General features: G+C 33.3%; 1 protein-coding gene across 6 annotated transcripts in view; it reads left to right on the top strand.

The window, feature by feature from the left end:
• LOC114335105 (latrophilin Cirl) overlaps positions 1 to 20663 on the top strand; it is an 826147-nt gene that overhangs the window by 114844 nt on the left and 690640 nt on the right. The gene's annotated exons all lie outside the window — the stretch shown is intronic.

The raw sequence follows: 20663 nt of genomic DNA, 5'->3' as shown, positions 1-20663 counted from the left end.
CGTCGGCATAGAGGATATTATTAACAATTTTTTGATTTTTATGGTCTCAGTACTAATAAATGCCCCCCACCTCCGTACTAATAAATGTATTTTGGTTCCAACAACAGATTTCACGTATTGTGTTTATATCATTGGATCGATGTTCTTTTTTTTTCTAAACATTCTATTAGTTTTTCGTGCTTGACTTTAGCAAAGGTCTTTTCATAATCTATGAAACACAAATATGCATCTTTTTCGGATTTATCGGTTGTTGGAGCATAAACTTGTATAATGCACATAGTTTCAAAACATTAATGGATTCCGCTAATTTTTTTATTATTTTAGATTTTTTTATGTTAAATTTGAGACACCTTGTACAAGGTATAAGTTGGGGTGTATATCGAAATCTTATTGTAGTTTTATGTTTTGTGAACATTTTATTTTTTTAATGTCCCTGGTAGCTTTAGAATCAAAGAAAATATACGGTTTTATTCTTTAGCAGGACGTGTTTTAACTAAAACGATAAATTAACAATAAAAAAACAGTTAACAAAACTCTAAAAACAAAAAGGCACCTAACGTTAACAATTCTGGTCGACATTTTAAGAGTTCTTTGCCGACTAAGTGAGCGGTATGCACAGCGCAACATAACTAGACACGAGATTGTTTAATTGAGGCTCTATGGTGTTTTGGGGTGGAATTTCCTTGAGGGTAAGTACGGATTTGATGTCTACGTGGAGGCTCTTCAAATAGTGAAAAGTACATTGCACATATTTTCTTTGTTTGAACACTTGGTTCCTTTCGCACTATATATATAAAAAATAATTTCATCTTATGTCGACTTTACATTACATGATTTATCATGTGATTTGTCATATGATTTGGTCATGGACTGAAATTTACATGTTTACACTGTGTGATTTGTCATATGATTTTGCATTGTTATACGGCTCGTTTTGTCATAAGCATTGTCATGCGGCTCGTCATGGGAAAAATCATATGACAAATCACATGATAAATCATGTAGTGTAAAGTCGACTTTAGTAGTATGATAAGATATGTCCTCCTCCCGTGTCGTATGTCCTCAGTTAAAACACATATTAAAGAGTAAAACCGTTTAGTTTCTTTGTTTTTGTTATTAAAGATATCAGAAAAAAATAAAAAAATAAAATCCTCATCCTTCACACTACACACTACACACTTGTACCTCATCCTTCCTACAGGGTGTCTCAAACTTAACATACGAAAAACATTTCTTTTCTTCCAACCGGTATAAGTACAAAAAAGAAGTTTGAATAAACCTTTGCCCAGGTTTGTAAATAATAAAGAAAAATCTAACATAATAAAAAAAAATTAGTAGAATCCGTTAATCTGTTCATGAGAAAGTCAACTATGAATATATGTATGAGCATAATATTGTTTTATGCATAAGTTTTGAAACTATGTTTATTAATATTGATTGGGTTTTTATGCAAGCTTTTCAAGCTTTTAAAACGATAGTCTTGTGTTGTGTGTTGATGTCTTAGACCGGATTAATAAATATCATGCTTTTTACAACAGATGTCGGCGCTTTGGTTTTTTGTCAGTACTTTGGCTAGTTTTCTTTATACTGCAATTAAATATTATATTGCAATAACAAACGATTAGTTTGTATATTTTTATATAAAGCACGATTATGTTCTTTCAAGAAATCTATCCAGAAACCTTGAAATTTTTTTTATTGCAAAATTCATTGTACATTCAAAGAGTCATCTTTATTAATCTATCGCTGCATGTCTGAATCATAAAGACAGTTATAGACAATTATTGAAATAAAGTAATGACCAAGTTGATCTCAGGTAAACGAGTTTTAGAAAGCCGAATTGCTTAGTGCAATTAATATAATATAGTCAGAAGCAACATTTCTCTTTTACAAGATTATCGCATTCCACTAGTTGCTTAATTTTAAGAGCAAAGATCAGCCATCCATAATAGTATTATCAATCATACTAATGACTTTAGTGTGTTTCGTTCATTTCGAACTGATAACCAGACATATTAGAAAATAAAGATAAAGGCTACTTTGCCTGATTCATTTTTATTTAGGAATCTATTATAGAAATATAGTATTTCAAATGCGGCTGAACAACTTGAACAGTTATTTTTTATATGGGTTCGAACTGGTGGGTTCACAAGACTGTTTAACATATTTGTTGGATTTTTTAGACAAACGGTTATAGTTTGCGTTATTTTCACAATATTACTATACTAGTATGTATGTTATATTTTATAATATACACTCACCGGCACAAAATTCCGCCACCCAAAATTTTTGATTAAGTTTGATAATCTATAACTTTATTATTTGTACTCCGATTTTCAAGATTATTGCATCAGTTTGTAGGTACATCTATTGATGTCGTTTGTTATTATTCCGGTAACAAAATTTTTTTTTCTAAGATGGCATTTATACGTTGGTGAATGGATGCGTTGTTTTTTCTCCTAACTTTAAAAAATTCTGTGGAAAAATGGAAGAGCTCATTTTGTTTCATAGTCCTGTCATATTATTCCGGAGTCATCACTAAAATTTTGTTTTTTGAATTATCCGAATATCTCTTTTCTTGTAAAAGCTGTACCATTTTTTGTAAATAGAAACACTGATTGGCTCATAAAATAGAGGTTGGATTGATAAGATTAGAATGGCTCGCATGCAGCCCAGATCTCAATCCTATTAAGCATTTATGGGATGAATTAAAAAGAGCTATTCGCCGTCATCCTACGCCTCCAGAAAATTTGCTACAGTTATGGCCCTAGTAGAGGAATATCGGGCTATTCCCCAGGCAAGGATAACACATCTTTATTCAATGCTAAACAGATTGCGAGCAGTCGTTGCTGCAAGAGGTGGACATACCCGCTAGAGATGCATCAAGTCAAACTAGTTTGATTTTACTCAACAAACTTGACTTGACTTGAAAATCAAACTTTTTGTATAAAAAAGTTTGACTTGACTTGATTTCGATATCTTTAGGCTTGACTTGAATTCAAACATCTTCAAACAGTTTGAAAAGTTTGAATATTACGAAACGTGTTTATTTTCAATTTTAAGTGAGACCGCCTACGCCTATATTTGTTCAGTGGCGGATCAAGGGGGGGAGGGGTAGGGTAAATTCCCCTTTCTCCCAACAAGGTCAAAAAATTTTTTTTGACAAATTTCAATAAACATAGAAATGTATTGGCTGATACGATATTTAAACCGCAGACAGACAAATAAAACCCAATAAACGCGCCAGTTAGGATAATTATTAAGAAAGCTTAATGCATATTTATACATTAATTTTTTTAAAATTTAAACCCAACATTTGTAGCCTGTATCCGAAAAAAATTTAAATTGTAGATATAAAACCATATAGACCTGGATCCCGCGTACCAAAAAAAGTTGATTAATAGCAAGCTGAAAATTTGTTAATAGCTTAACGGTGTCTCGTCGGACAAATTTTGATGTACGGAAACACTGGAACTGAAGAAGTTTTAATTGTGGAAAAGGTTAAAAATTTGGAACGTCAGACTACGTAAACGTTCCATGTATTTTGTCGGACAGAACTTCCAATTAATTTGTTACCATATCATTAAACTCTCATTCAAAAATCAGACTGGTGTTTATCACCAACTGGGCAGTTTAATGAGTGGAACACGAAGTACATGTCAAATGACAGGAATCATGTTGTTTAGTAATAGCAGTCTGATTTTTGCATGAGAGTTTAATGAAAGGGTAACAAATCAATTGGATGTTCTGACCGACAAAATACATGTGACGTTTTCGTAATCTGACGTTCCAAATTTTTAAACTGTTCCACAATTAAACTTCCCCTGTTCCAGTGTTCCCGTACATCAAAGTTTGTTCGACTAGACACCGTTAAGCTATTAACGAATTTTCAGCTTGCTATTAATCAACTTTTTTTGGTACGCGGGATCCAGGTCTAATAACCCTATGGTTAGTTTTGAATTTTAAAGAAATACCAATGAATATACAGCAATACTAACTTTTGTATTGTGGTACATATTTTCGAGTGAACTAGCAGCTTGGTACCACATGTGTTTTCGAACTGGCCCTAAGATAAATAAATGCCTTTTTTAATAAAAGAAAGTCATAAAAATTTAAAATAATTGTATTTTAAACTGTCCATTGAAAAACCAAATAGTCTTATTTTATTGTAACCCTTAAGGGCATAGGCGTAACATGTCGCTTATCAAAATGTTCAATGTGTTTTAAATGTATTAATTTTTTTTAAATCCCGAGAAAACTAATAATAATTTAAAACAATTTAAACGCCACATGAAAGATTACATTATTTATGAGGGACGAACATCCCTGAAAACTTCTATAATGTTTATTTTAATAAGTTACGGGGGTGAACATAAAAAGGAAAATTTAGTGTTATTATTAATTGCAAATATTTCATTCAAAAGAAACTTTTTATTTATTCTAAGAGACTTTCGGCCCTCGGTAATAACGCAATCTTTCATTCTCCGTTTAAATTTTTCAAAAATACTTATTAGTTTTCTCAACATTCGAAAAAAATAAATATCTACATTTTAAAGTTTTAAATTAAAACACATTGATAATTTTGACTTTTATGTGGCACTCATTGTATTATTAATTTTCTTATCTTAATTGGCAACTAACATGTCTATCTCGACAAAAAAGTATATCTACTAAATAAATTATTTTTCAAACTCTTTCAAACTAGTTTGACAAACAGTTTGAATTTTCAAACCTGTACGATTGACCAGTTTGACTTGACTTGAAATATTTGTCAGAAGGATTGACTTGAGTTTGACTTGAAATTAAGTCAAACTCAAGTCAAGTTCAAACATTCAAGTTAAACTTGTGCAACTCTAATACCCGCTATTGAATTGTTTTGTTTTGTTGTTAATTTTGTTTTGTTTTGTTAATTTTAGTGCGTTTGATATTTTTAATTAAATAAACTTTCAAAGCAGTGTTTTTATTTCCAGCTATTTACAGGATAATAGAAAAGGAGTATGAAATAAAATTAGCCCTCCAATTTTTCCACAGAATTTTTTAAAGTTAGGAGAAAAAACAACGCTTCCATTCACCCCCGTATAATGCAATTTAAGCAAAAAAATTTTGTTACCGGAATAATAACAAACGACATCAATCATCTACCTACAAACTGATGCAAGAATCTTGAAAATCGAAGTACAAATAATAAAGTTATAGATTGTCAAACTTAATCAAAAATTTTGGATGGCGGTATTATTTTAGTACCTGTTCTCGTTATAATCAAGAGTTTTGAGATTCTATCAGTCTGCATTCTAGCGATACGGTTTAGCTACCTTGATCTCTGTCTTTTAGTAATGGTTTTTATTGCTGGTTATTAATACATTCCATACTTCTGTTAACTCTACCTCTTCTCCTCCAAATTTTATTCTATTTTGCCTCCATAAATCCTTCAATAATCCGTTTAAAAATTATCGATTGCACAGTTTTCACTATGTGAGCTGGAATAAGTGTTACCCCTCCCTATAAACTTATTTTTTACTTTTAGCGCATAAGCAAAACCCTCGGAGAGGTCGATTTTTAAAATAATCATGGTATATAACATCAATGTTTCGAACTTTACGCAACCCTCTTCAGGTGACAGTCATAACTTTGATTTTTTTAAATAGGAAAGTACATCATGTGACACGTCATTTAAAAGCTTTCGAAATGCTGATTACAAAAATGTATAATAATTTAATACTTTTTAAGAGTGTAGGCGCAAAATTTCCGTTCTAATCCTTTTTAAATGCAATCATTTTTTTCAAATCCTGAGAAAACTAATAAGTGTTTTTGAAAAGTTTAAACGCAGAATGAAATATTACAGTATTATCGAGAGTTGAAAGTCCCTGAGAACTTTTATAATTTTTTTTTGATAAGTTACAGGGGTGAAAAAAAGAGGAAATTTAGTGTGATTTTTATTTCAAATATCTCATTCTAAAAAAACTTTTTGGTTATTCTTAGGGACTACTCTATAAACTAAAAAGAGACCTACACCAGAACATGTATAACATACTATACTCATATCTAAAAGAAAGATATTTCCAGGTAAAATATGAAGACGAGATAACCGGTCTACATCTCATAAAGGTAGGCGTTCCTCAAGGTAGCGTTCTTGGGCCGATCCTGTATCTACTATTTACCTCCGATTTGCCTACGGACAATAAAGTATATACAGCCACATTTGCAGACGATACCGCAATAATGGCGGTACATTCAGATCCCGTTGTTGCAGCAGACCAACTCCAAGAAAACCTAAATAAAGTCCAGAAATGGACTAAGAAGTGGAAGATAAAACTTAACGAATCCAAATCAAGTCACATAGTATTCACTAAATGTCATAGCGATTCTCCTCAAATATCACTCAACAATGCTCCCCTTCCAACGGTAGATACTGTAAAGTACTTAGGCCTACATATGGACAAGAGACTCACTTGGAAAACTCATATATGGAAAAAAAGAAAACATCTTGATACCATATATAGAAAATACTATTGGTTGCTCGGAAGAAAATCTCAGTTGTCGTTGAGAAATAAATTACTAGCATACAATGCGCCGCATTAATCGCCGAGACAGAAGACGATCTCCAAAGATTAACACACATCTTTAATACAACAGCCAAGAAATACAATATGATAATATCAGCAGAAAAAACCAAATGTATGACAACATCTAAATACCCACTACGATGTAAAATCGAAATTGATGGGAAAATAATAAAGCAGGAAGCAAGGTTTAGATATCTGGGAATTGATATAACCAGTTACGGAGATGTTGAAGAGGAAGTACGACAACAAAGCTTAAAAGCAAGTAAAGCGGCGGGATCTCTTAATGACACAATCTGGAAGAACAAACACTTAAGACAAGACACAAAAGCAAGAATCTATAAAGCAGCAATTAGACCTATATTAACATACACGGCGGAGACAAGGCCTGACACATCTAAAACGAGACGACTACTAGAAACAACAGAGATGAAAATACTCCGACGAATATCAGGGAAAAGTCTGTTGGATAGGGAGAGGAGCGAAAACATAAGAAGATCATGCAATATAGAAGACATAAATGGATGGGTGACAAAACGGAAACAGGAGTGGAACGAACACATTAGTAGAATGGCAGAGGATAGGATAGTACGAATAGCACGAGATAAGTCACCAAATGGACGAAGAAGTATTGGCAGACCAAGAAAAAGGTGGTGCGATAACCTAAACAATTTAGGAGGATAATATTGAAGAAGAAACAGGCTTTAAAGCCTACATACAAGAAGGAAGAAGAAGAAGAAGCATACAATGCCATACTCAAGCCAATTTGGACCTACGGAATACAGTTGTGGGGCACTGCTTCAAAATCCAATCTAGCAATCATGGACCGGTTTCAAAACAAGGTGTTACGAGCAATAACTGATGCGCCGTGGTTTGTAAGCAACAAAGACATCCTACAAGACCTTCAAGTGCCAACTATGAGTGAAGTGATAGTGTCACACAGTGATAAATATTTACAGCGACTAGAAAACCACCCAAATGTGTTAGCGCTAAATTTATTAGACAATAGTCAACAAATTAGACGCCTTAAGCAAAAATATCCATTAGATTTACCATTCTTAACTTAAGAAACACTAATTGTAAACGTAATTTTAATACTCATGTAGAGTAAATATTTATTGAAATATTTCTCTTCGGGCCATTGTAAATTTCAACAAATGTGTTTATGGTCTGTTTTTTTAGACTGATTGCACAGTAAACAAACAATAAAAAAAATATTAAGATTAAGATCGTTACTATGCTAGTTAGCAGTCGTGCGAGATGGGTGTCCTGAAGGACTACCCCGCGAAACAACATCTTAGTAACTTTGCGTCTATGGATGTTGTAAACTTTAAATAAAGTTATAAGTTAGAGTCAGTGTTTTCCTAAGTTCCGATAGTTGGCTCCCCTTCCGTTCCATTGAGGATCCAACACGACAACTCGACATGACAACCCTGCAACTCGACATGGCGATCCTGCCAGGATGATGGAGTTTAAATATCTAAATATTACACTAAAGCTCGAAATAGAAGTGAAAGATTAAGAGAATAGAGCTAACAGAGACACAGGTTACCACAAAATGGATAAATATTAGGAAAGAAATGAAAGGCAGAATTTACAAAACAGTCATCAGACCAATAACGACATACGCGGAGAAACACGACCTGACACAGGGAGGATAAAAGGAATGCTAGAAACAGCAGAGATGAAAACTCTTAGAAAAATCAATGGTAAGACACTATGGAACAGATCTAGAAGTACAGATATGCGACGGAGGTGCAAGGTGGAGAAAATCAAGGACTATGTAAGAAATAGAAAAATGGGATGGAATGAACATGTAAGCCGAATGACAACAAATAGAGGAGTAAAGACGGTGAGAGACCGAATTTACTGAATACCCCTAAAACTCATCACAATAAAAATGTTTTGTCAAAAATCCAATACAGATAGAAATACAGCTGTAGAAGCAACTAAAAGAATAAAAAACGCAAATCGACTCAGTTCATTCACCAATAATTTTCATTGGATGACATTAAATTGTTAATTAATTGTTATGTAATATTACATAATTACAATTCAGTTAAAGCGTGTAATATGTGTCTCTTGCTTTTTGCATGATGATGTACCTCTGTAATATTTGGTAAACGTCATCGCTACAAAGCGACAAAGCTATAATTTTGTCCTAGATCAAATGCTTCTGTATCGTATACAATCGGGAATTATATACTTATAGAAATACCCTTGTTAACAATAATCACAAGCCAACCACTCGTACATTGTCAAGTGTTGTATAATTAATTCATATATTGGTAATCGTATTTGTTAATCTCTACAATTAACATATTTCAAATCATGACGAACGAATGTAATTATTGTATGAATGCCACTTGTTTGAACCGCATATATTACGATGATGTATTTCTATACTTTTTCTCGTAATTTTAGTAGGTTTTGCAATTTTTTGAGCAAACGGTGTAGACATCTTCTTCTTTAGTTGCCCTGTTTGTATTCAGACGTTGGCCGTCATCATGTTTACAATTTTCTAAAACCTTTTTCTATCGGCTGCTGCGCGAAATAATTTTTCTACTGTGGAGCCACTGTCTAATGTTACACAGAGCATCCATGAAAGTTTCTTTCGACCAATCAATCTTTTTCCCTCCAGCTTTCCTCGTATTATAAGCTCGTCTAATAATATTGCCGAAGTATTGTAGTTTTCTCCTCTTTATGATGTTTATTCGCAGACGTTCTGAATTCATTATTTTAAGATTACCTTCATTGGACGTCTGCGAATCACGATATCTTTAGGATGCTTCTAATTTGTTTAGCATCGTGTTTTTAACGTCCATGTTTCTCGGCCATACAATAGGATGCACCACACTTAACATTTCAGGACCTTCTTTCGAATATGCATCGATAGATTTTTGTTACATAAAACAGGTTTCCAGGCCATAAAGCCTTCGTGATATTTGGAACCTGATTATTATCTCTTCATGTTTTACAGGTTCTATCTCCTCTCCATTGAGAAAAAGCAGACCTTGATATAAACTTACGGGCATAGAAATCGGCCCACTTAAAAATTGGGTCATTTTTGATGTCTCATATTTCCTAAACCTGTTGGCCGATTTAAGTGATTTTTTTGAACGTGTTATAGCCTGATTCTTTAAAAATACCACTGGAATAATTAAGTATTTTCTATGGGAAATAAGCCACAATTTTACTAAAAAATGAATTTATTAACGTTTCGAAGCCCAAATCGGGTTTCGTTGTCAAAACACAAAATACTATTAAAATACACAAAAATGTTGTTGCTAAGTAAAAAAATTCTTCTAATAATTTATTTAATCTGACTCATTTATATTGGCAATTCAGACGTATATTATACATTTTAAAGTAGAAGACTTTAAAATGATATCGCCAATATTTATGAGTTGCGTTCCTGGGACGACTTTACTAAAAGATAGTTCATTCGATTACATGAAATCAATCCCAACTCAAGAATATCCATCGCAAAAAAAATCATAGCATGTGATCTGTCTTTAAAAAGACAACCAAATGCAACGATGACAGTAAAATTTTTTAGTAAAATTGTGGCTTATTTCCCATAGAAAATACTTAATTATAAAAATGCCACAAGGAAATAGCTTCAGAACACCACTGGAATACTATTGTTGATAAACAGGTAAATTTTCATTGTATACCGGGTGTACAAATCAAACTGTGTTTCTTTTCTCAAATTTCGCATCACCCTGTGGAAAATTCTAGCATTTATAAAATGCTGAAATTAAAATCCAACTATAGCCTCAGGTTTTCTTAACATTATGTTTTTTTATTCATTCGTTTATGTTGGGTAATAAAAATGTTAGGTACTTTAACAACTAGACATGTTCTTTATCAATACACGGTGTTTTTAAATAAGTGCGACAAACTTTAAGGGGTAATTCTTCATGAAAAAATAATGACAGTTGGCTTTATAAAGTTATGTCCGCAAATGTTTCGTTTCCGAGATACGGGATGTTGAATTTTTTCTTACAAATTGACGATTTATTTATTGCTTTAAAACCAGTTGAGATGTGCAAATGGAATTTGGTAGGTTTTAAGAGATAGTTATTGCCGATTTTTTGATATAAAATTAAGAATTTTATATTCACCATTAGCATGCATACGGGTAATATGATCGGTCATATTACACGTATGCGCGCTATTAAGCCGATTATTAAATTCTTAATTGTATGTCAAAAAATGTGCAATAACTATGTCTTAAAACCCACCAAATTTCATTGGCATATCTCAACCGGTTTTAAAGCAATAAAATAAATCGTCAGTTTGTAAGAAAAAATTCAACATCCCGTATCTCGGACATACGTTTATAAAGCCAACTGTCATTATTTTTTTAATGCAGAATTATTCCTTATAGTTTGTCGCACTTATTTAGAAACTCTGTGTATTGATGAAGAACATGTGTAGTTGTTAAAGTACTTAACTTTTTTATTACCCAACATAAACGAATGAATCAAAAAACAAAATGTTAATAAAACCTGAGGCTATGGTTGGGTTATAATTTCAGTATTTTATAAATGCTAAAATATTCCACAGGGTGAAGCAAACTTTGACAAAAAGACACAGTTTGATTGGTACACCCGGTATACAATGAAAATTTACCTGTATAGCAACAATATTATTACAGTGGTATTATTAAAGAATCAAGCTATAACATGTTTAAAAAATTACTTAAATCGGCCAACAGGTTTAGGAAAAATGAGACATCAAAAATGACCCAATTTTTAAAGTGGGCCGATTTCTATGCACGTAAGTTTATATTAGTCTCTTCAACTACCAACCACTTTGTCTTTAAAATGTTACTTTTAAGGCCTCTCCGACAACTTGCTTCACAGACTAGATTTACTAATGTCTGGAGATCTTGTAAATTTTCTGCAAGAATGGCTGTGTCGTCAGCATATCTGATATTGTTGATTACTTCTCCGTCTGGTCTTACTCCCTCTTGTCTGTAATCCAAAGCCTCTCTAAAGAATTCTTAAGAGTATAGATTAAAAAGACTGGGTGAAAAAACGCAACCCTGTCGTACTCCACGTTTGATGGGTAGTTTTTCAAGACGATCACCAATTTGAATAGAGTCTACTTGCTTTTAATATAGATATTTTAGTAGTATTATAATAATATCGTAGTGGTCAAGTTCTGCTGCCCACAGGCAATCGAGAAGTGTATCGTGTCTTACTTGGTAGAATGCCTACTCGAAGTCGATGAAACAAACATAAACGTTTTTTCGGAAATCACAAGTTTTTTGTAAAAGAACGCGCATACAAAATATTGCCTATTTAGTTCCTAGATCATTTCTAAATCCAAATTGCTTATTACCCATTCTACTTTCCCACAGAAGGAATACTCGGTTTTGTATAATTCGTAAAAGTATCTCAAGTGTGTGTGGCTCATCAAACTGATTAGCCTAAAATCACTGCATTTGGTCCCTTTTCTCTGACAACGCTATTAGCAGTGACTCCAACCAATCATCGTATTTTTCCTTCGTTGTAAATTTTATTAAAAAAGTGGTTAAGTAGGTAATGTTTTGCTCTTCCGACAGTTTAAGCAACTCGGCTGCTTTGGTCTGGGTTTTGATCTGGTCCAGGTGCTTTATTATTTTAGGCTTCCTGTATTCATCATCATCTTTGGGTTTTACAACTCTTCGTGAGTCTTTGCCGCGTTTACTTTTGTCTTCCATTGGTTCCGATCCTGTGCTACTATTTCTCATGGTCTCACCTCCATCTTCTCCAGGGCTTCTCTAACTGCATCTTTCCACCTTTTTCTACGCCGTCCTGTCGGTCTTCTACGGTCTGGTCTTTCCCAAAACACATTGCTAATCAATCTGTCGTCATCACTCCGTACCACATGGTCTGCCCATCTTAGTCTATTGGCTTTTATGTATCTCACGATGTTTCCCTGCCCGAAGAGAGTCTCTAATTCATTGTTGTATCTGCTCCTCCATTAATTTGTCACACTGTCCCTGTAAGGACCATATACAACTCGAAGGATTTTGCATTCCCATGCTTGCTGTATTGTTTTTTTGATTTCCGAGTTCAATATACTGGCACCTCTGTCTAACTGGTTGTCACAGGTAGTATTTGTAGCATTTTTCTCTCTCATTCTTTGCACTGTTGTTCTTTTTCGTCTGAGTTTTTAAGTACGTAAGCATTTTTCTGTGTTCTAATTCCGGAGGTAGGTATATTTAAGTTTTTTGTGGAGGTTGAGACTGTCGTGTTTTTTTGGAGGTCTTCTATTTCTTTACATGAATTCTCGAGCCATGATTCTTTGGCTTATGGTGTGGACATACTTAACCTAAAAGTTATGCAATGTTATTCCTTTACTTGGGCTGTTGATAGGTATATTTTTTTCTGAGAATTTGTCGTTACTCCATTCCTTCGAAAAATTTTCTTCTTATGTATCTGTTTACAGTTTTATGCTTTATTTTTATTTGTTAGTCTCTGCTGCGCAATCCCTTTGGAATCGCCGCCACTGGATGACTGATATGGCATCCTTCTTATCATACGCAGTTCCGAGGTAGCGGAGAAGCGGAAACGCGAATCCAATCCTCCCAATTACCGTAAAAGTAAATTATTCCTAAAATTTAGTATCACGACACGGACATGTTGGTATTTTCCCACCAAAATGAAATCTAAAACAGTTCATCAGACTATCGATTGCCAAAATCACAGACCACACCATGTGTATACTATATTTCGTACAATGTTGCCAATTTACACAAATCTAATCGCATGCCGGGCCAACATTAATCAAAACGCGGTACCTTGACGGGCTACTGCCCTCCCCCATCCCTCCAAACTCTTGCTCCTAACCTATAATGCTATAATACGTGCTACGGGGTCGGTCAAAGTAACACCCTCACGTAAGCAGTGGAGCAGATGTGGATGCGCTTACAGACTTCAACCCTTAAAGCCACTAGAGTTTGAAATTTGAAAGGAAAAGCATAATAAATGTTTAATCAACATATGAACCGAATAAACAAAAAAAAACGGAGCCCACGCTGATATCATTTGTTAGTAAGCACTCAGAATAATAAAATTAAACAACAGATACACACAACCAAACTAATATGGAATCATCTGATTAGTTATTTCTTATTATTTCAAGTGAGTTTTACAAAACTTTAAAAAACTTTATTATAAAGCATTTTAATCACCAATACATAGAAATTAAAAATAACAAATTGAAACTATTTTGTTTTAAAGTCAGTAGCACGAAAAATTTAAATGTAAAACTAACAGTGGCGGCTCGTCAGAGGAGGCAAGGGAGGCTCAGCCTCCCCATAAATTTTTTACACACTCTACACTGTTTTGTTTATCATGAATCGCGAAAATAACAAGCACTCTCACTATTATACAACGTGTAAATTCCATATTATCACTAATTATCCATACGTACGGAGCATTAGCATTAGAACGCATGATCGCGTCTCAGTTTTATTACATATTATTGTAGGCAGGACCCTGGGTTATCCCGAGATGCATGAACGGAGCCGAGAAGCCCAGCAGTCTCCGTTGCTAATGCTCCGTGCAGCGCAGCAGGCGTTTAAGGAGACCCGGTCTCCTAACACTGGCATCTACGGTGCCATCACACGCTGCCCGGAGATTACCAAGGGAGGCAGAGTAGCTTCTCGGCTCCGTTGCGTGGTTGCGTGCGTCTCGGGACAACGAATTTTAGGGTCCTGACTAAAAATAATGAAAAATCTAAAAGTGCGAATTTTGTTATGAAATTTGGTATGTGGGATTATAATAATATTTGGAACAACTTGCTCAAATAACTTTTTCCGATATCTCTAACTCAAAGCAGAATATCGGTAATTTATCGTGTTTTTGAATTCGCAGTAGGCCGCGTTTAGAATTAAAAAAATTCAGTTGAGTATCTTAAAAAATTTGAAGCTTCATTATGTATGGACTGCAAAACTTCAAATCTGTATTTATTTTGATATGCATAGGTATCTATTTACAAATAGATAGAATTGTTAACAAATAAACGACACAAACTTTGGTATTAAACTTTTACAATTAGACTATTTTTAAAATGATATGATATCATGAAATTATGAATTAGGATGATATTATGAAATGTAAATAAAAAATGGTCAAAAAATGGGGCCTTAAATTACATTTTTTGGCGCATTTTTTTGCTAGTGCAAATTTGTGTAGATATTTTAGTTAGGTATAGCCTCCCCTATTGTAAAAATCACGAGCCGCCACTGAAAACGAATAAAGTTAAAAAATATAAAACGTTTTTATTTATTTATATTTTTTTGAATAGTCATTGTTACCACCTCTAGCCCTTTGCAAGCTTCAATTTGCCTGGTCATACTCCTAATAAAATTGATAACATCTTTGTTGGCAACGGTTGTTACATTCTTCAAGAGACTTGTACTAGATGTTGAAAAAGTAACTATTCGTTACCAAGTACTCGTTACTTACGAATACCGAAAGTAACGATTACTATACAGAGAGGCAAATCATTACTTTGATTACTCTGATTACTTCGTACCAATCGTATCAGAGCGAGTAACGACTATTTTATCTACTTTGATTACTTTGATTACTTTGATTACTTTGATTACTTTGATTACTTTGATTACTTTGATTACTTTGATTACTTTGATTACTTTGATTACTTTGGTTACTTTTATTACTTTGATTACTTTGATTGCTTTGATTACTTTGATTACTTTGATTACTCTTATTACTTCGTTACTTGTACCAATCCTATCAGAGCGAGTAACGACTATTGTATCTACTTTGATTACTCTGATTACTTCGTTACTTCGTACCAGCCGTATCAAGTGTACCAGTACACTTGATTACTTTCTAGACTGACCGGAAAAATGTGGAAATGATAATGTTTCTACAGTATGATCAACAACTTTAAGTTTGTATGTATTGCATTGGTTTTATTAGAAGTAGACCAGGGCATTTAGAGGGGGCATACAAAATACCTACCTACTGAGAAATACGATTTTCGATATGATTACCGGTACTCAAATACAAAAGTAACAAAAGTAATCATAGTAATCAAAGTAACGAATACTGTAACTGATTACTTGTTATATCGGAATACCTATACAAAATACTTACCTACTGAGAAATACGATTTTCGATAATATCATGATTACCTCATATTATGATTACCGGTACTCAACTACGAAAGTAATCATAGTAATCAAAGTAACGAATACTGTAAATGATTACTTTATACAAAAGTAACGATTTGTAACGAATACTCGAAAGTAACTATAATCAACATCACTACAGCCATGCTGTATTTTGTAGATTATCCTGGCGAGCTGTAATTTTTCATTTAAGCTTATTCCACAAATCGACGGTTAAACTCCAAAACCTCGTAAGTCGATTTTTGGTCCATTATTACTTTTATACTTTGTTGGTTTATACTTTTACATATCTTTTAAACTACGAAAGCTTGTAAGTCAATATTTAAATTTAATGGTACTAGCGACATCTACAAAAACCTCATAAGTAAGATCGTTACCTAAAAAGAACCCTACACACACAAAACGAATAAATTGAATCTTAGATAAAGAAGCCAAAATGTTTTTCGTCTCTCTTCTAAAGTTACATAAAACTGACTTACGAGGTTTTGCCGTTTAATCGTCGAAATGCTCTTCGGGTTAAGGTCGGGTGAGCAAGCAGGCCATTTCAGAACAGTGATATCTTCTACTTCAAGGAAGTCTGTAGGTACTCACTCTGCTGGTATGTGGAATTGAATTATCTTGCATGACAATTAACTTTTCTCCTATGTTGCACCTCTACAGAGCCTAACTTCAGGTTCTAGAAGCAAATCAACATACCTGCGAGCTATTAAAGTTGGTTGCCCTCGCCCTCTAAGTACACGCATTCGTCGGTCATCTGATTTTATACAAATCCTGGTTTCGTCTGAAAATAGCACATTTTGTCAATTTCCAATGTTTTCGTTTTGGTGTTAAAGAGACCAATTTATCTTCCGATCAATTTTGTGCTGCCTGTATAATTGGGGAATCCGTAACTTTCTCCTGGTGTATAGTCCTTGGGAACTAACCCTTTTTCTTATCGGTTCAATTGAAACTCTTAGAATAGAATAGAATAGAAATATGCTTTATTGTCATGAAAAATTTAACAATTTTATAGACAAAGCTTACAAGAATCATAAATAAAAACAATAACAAATACAATTTACTACAATTATACAAATCGTCAATATAAATAAAACATAATAAAGTCAAATAAAAATCAGTAACAATCTATTGCAAAATTAAAACAAGAATGTGTGTGTACTTTGTACGCACGTAAGAAGTTATACTTCTACTACATATTATGTGATTTTTAAGACTATACCAAAAATTTAAAAAAATAAAAGAATAAAACGCACACAAACACATTGAAAAATGCCACAAAGAAAAAATGATTTCTGGACGATAATAATTGTTGGCAAAAATTTTAAATACGCATTTGCTGAAAAAAAAAATTATATAACAAATATACTTACAATCATAATATGCATAAAAAAATAAAAAAATAAAACTTGCATCGGGAATTGAACCCTTGAATTTCGTGCCGCTTTGACTCGTAATCGAAGCGTAGGCTCACTCGTCCAATCGCACATTATTTATCATGTGGAAAAATACGGTAACTGAACGTTTTACTGTTTGACAATTGTTTTGAAAATTATGTAGTTTAAATTTTGTGGAAGAAAATATAAAAATATAACAAAACAGTAAGAAAACAATATATTAGATGAAGATTGGTAGAACTTTTGTTGGTAATTCAAATTAAGTATGTAAATCAAAGCATTACATACCTACTAGATAAATAAATCTACGCCAAAAAATCATAATTTAAAAATAAAAATCGAACTTAATTTGGGATTTCTCTCTAAAATCCGCATTCTTGAGAAAATAAATGTATGTATTTCAACCTAATCCAAATGTATAATTACAATATGATTATAATAAAAACTAGGTACTTACCAAATTAGAATGAGTTTTCCTTGTCCAAAATAGTCCAAAAGTCCAAAAATATAGGTATATGAAAACTATTTAAAAAGGCGGTATAACTATTAACTAACTTTTGTTTGTTGTTTCTTTTCACACAAATTTTAAAACGCAACAACCATAAATAATCTAACTACAGCTGTGCCACAGCCGCCATATTGAATAATTTTTTGACATGTCATTTGAACATCCAATCAGAACAAAGTTATAATGCGCATGCGCCCGGTCGCTAGGTTTTCCCATATAAAAATTTACCCTCTATCGCCGGTAAAGAAGTATAACTTCAAAAAAAATTGCAAATTGCGTAATCTACCTTAAGAAATTTAATAAGTAATTTAATAAGTTATGCTGCTGCATATGACACTCAAATATAGATTAAGATTCTACTTATACATAACAATACTGTAATTTCTTAGTTATTGGTTAAGAAACTCTGCTATTGAATAATATGGTCTTTCAGATAAATAGGCTTTAGTCATTTTACGGAACTTGGGGAAAGATGTTGCAGATTTAAGTTGTAGAGGGAGATGGTTGTATAGTTTTTTTGCAGAATATAATATAGATTTCTTTACTAACTCACTGGACGGATCGGTAAATAGATGTCAAAAGTAGAATTTCTGGTGGAATAGTCATGTCTAGGTCTTTCTGAAAAACATGTAGATGTTTACGAATTAAGCAAACAGTTTCTAAAATATATAAAGAAGGTAATGTTAGGAATTCTGTGATCTTTGAAGTAGCTTCTGCAATGTGTTGTTCTTCTGAGGCCAAACAGATATCTGATTGCTCTTTTTTGCAATTTAAAAATAACATCGGATTGGGCAGCTGTACCAAAACCCCAAAAAGGCAGACCATATCGAAGATGGGACTCGAACAATGAAAAGTATGTTATTTTGGAAGAGGCTAAATCCATTTCCTTAGAGACAGATCTTATTGCAAAGCAAGCTGAGGATAGTTTTCTTGCTTAACACATCGATATCGATATGAAGGGGACCATTTAAGGTTGCTATCTAAAAAAATACCAAGAAACTTTACAGAATCAACGATACTGATCTGGCTGTTATGAAGAGGTAAGGGTTGAAGAGTTCCTTTATAGGGTAATGCTACTGTTTTATCTACGTTAAAAGAGAGTAAATTAGAATCTGACCAGGATTTTATTGTGAGTAGATCAGAAGTTATAGTAGCATGAAGAGTTGCGATATTTGCTCTTACACCTGTAGCTTCCAAAAGACCTTAGGGTAGAACTTAGAGTAAGAGCTGGACACTGAAGCAAGACCATATAAATAAGTTACAGTCATTTGAAATGTGCTGTTACAGAAGGATGCTTAGAATGGCATGGACACAGAAGAATACGAACACGGAAGTATTGCGAAAAATGGGCAAAGAATACGAAATAATAAAGACAATAAAAATAAGAAAGTTACAATATCTCGGACACGTAATGAGGGGACAGCGATATGAAATGCTAATATTGATAATACAAGGAAAGATACAAGGAGGAAGGGAAGAAGGAGTGTGTCATGGTTGAAAAGTTTAAGAGACTGGTTTCAGTGCAGTTCAATAGAACTGTTCAGAGCAGCGGTAGATAGAGTAAGAATAGTGATGATGATATCCCACGTCCTATTGGGAGACGGCACTTCAAGAAGAAGATCTGCTAAGAAAAAGAAGGCAAAAACTAACATTTTTGAAATCAAGGTGTCAATTTCACTCTTAAACATATCGAATTCAACAGAAATTTTGTTGAAAATTGAAGGGTCAGGCGGAAGAACGATGAATGTCCACCTGGAAGCATTTTCGGTAAAATGAGAAACAAAGTTACATATTTGTTGTGAACACAACATTTAAATTAGTTTGCTTTTATGTAAATATTTTGCCGATGTCCAGTTAGGCAAAAGGGAATAATTAACCCCTTTTCGCCACGGTGGGGTGAAATTTAAAATAAGATCTCCCAAATATTCATTATTTTCCCCCCTTGCGGCCAATCTTGTGACGTGTTTTTAAGACAATTCTCATCGTTATTTCTCCTTGGCCATTCACAGGTTGATAGTACTCTTCCTAAGCTAACAGATTGCACAAAAATCGCAAACCAAAAAATGACATCATCGTTTTTCCCTCTGACCCTTTAATTGTTTTCCAATTGATTTTTCTGTGACAGACACAACGAAATATCTTCAAATCAATAAAAAGTATTTATACCCTCCCTACTGTAATATAATAATTTTACCAGTGAGCAGTGTAATCAGTAAGTGCCTACATACCTTCTCGGTATCTTTAGTTGTTTCATGAAAATACATTTTCATATTGTGTAGATGCTTGCCATTTTTCTTTCTTGATAGAGATAAGCTCTAAGGCTTTATTATTGTCTCGGTTACGTGGTATAGCGCCATAAAGACCCGACAATAAAATAAAGTATAAGAGTAGTTCCTTTTTCAAAATATCGATACGGTCTATAACGCCTATTACAAGAACCCTGTGAGATTTATTTTGGGATGAGGAAATTAATTGTTTTATTTTTCCGTTTTTCGATGCAACTTCCCTAACAATAGGATAAATATCAAAGACAATATATCTCTTAACGCTTGTTGGCAATATTCCATTAGGTAGAAATTTCAGAATGCAGAGGGAAACGATCCAGGAAGTCAGAGACGAACTACTGTAATTTCTCTCGAAAATTGCTGATCTTTTTATTAAACGCTTTTCTTTACTTCAATAGTTTGCATCAAATCTTTAGATGTTAATTTGACTGACTTTTCTTCAATGCAAATGAATGAAAATTTGCAGACATATGCATTCGCGGGAACAATACACGAATAGTCAATAAAAAAATGATTGTATGTTTATTAATCGTTTAAATAAAAAAAAAACGATTTTAATTGAAAATGCTTAAATTCTCTTGTATTTTACAATGTAGAAACTTGAAACTTTTACGGATTGTAGCTAATGATATGAACTATACATAATTTCACTTTTTACGTTAATTGTTTACGTTATGCTTCATAAATAAACAATAAATTTTCAAATTTTGAACGCTCATATATTTGTTTATATATAAATCGGCGTTTATTCGTGTC

This window comes from Diabrotica virgifera, chromosome 10 (genome assembly GCF_917563875.1).
Source record: "Diabrotica virgifera virgifera chromosome 10, PGI_DIABVI_V3a".
NCBI classification, from domain to species: Eukaryota; Metazoa; Arthropoda; class Insecta; order Coleoptera; family Chrysomelidae; genus Diabrotica; species Diabrotica virgifera.
Note: the sequence above shows the minus strand (reverse complement) of the source record. Positions and strands in the feature narration are given on the sequence as shown.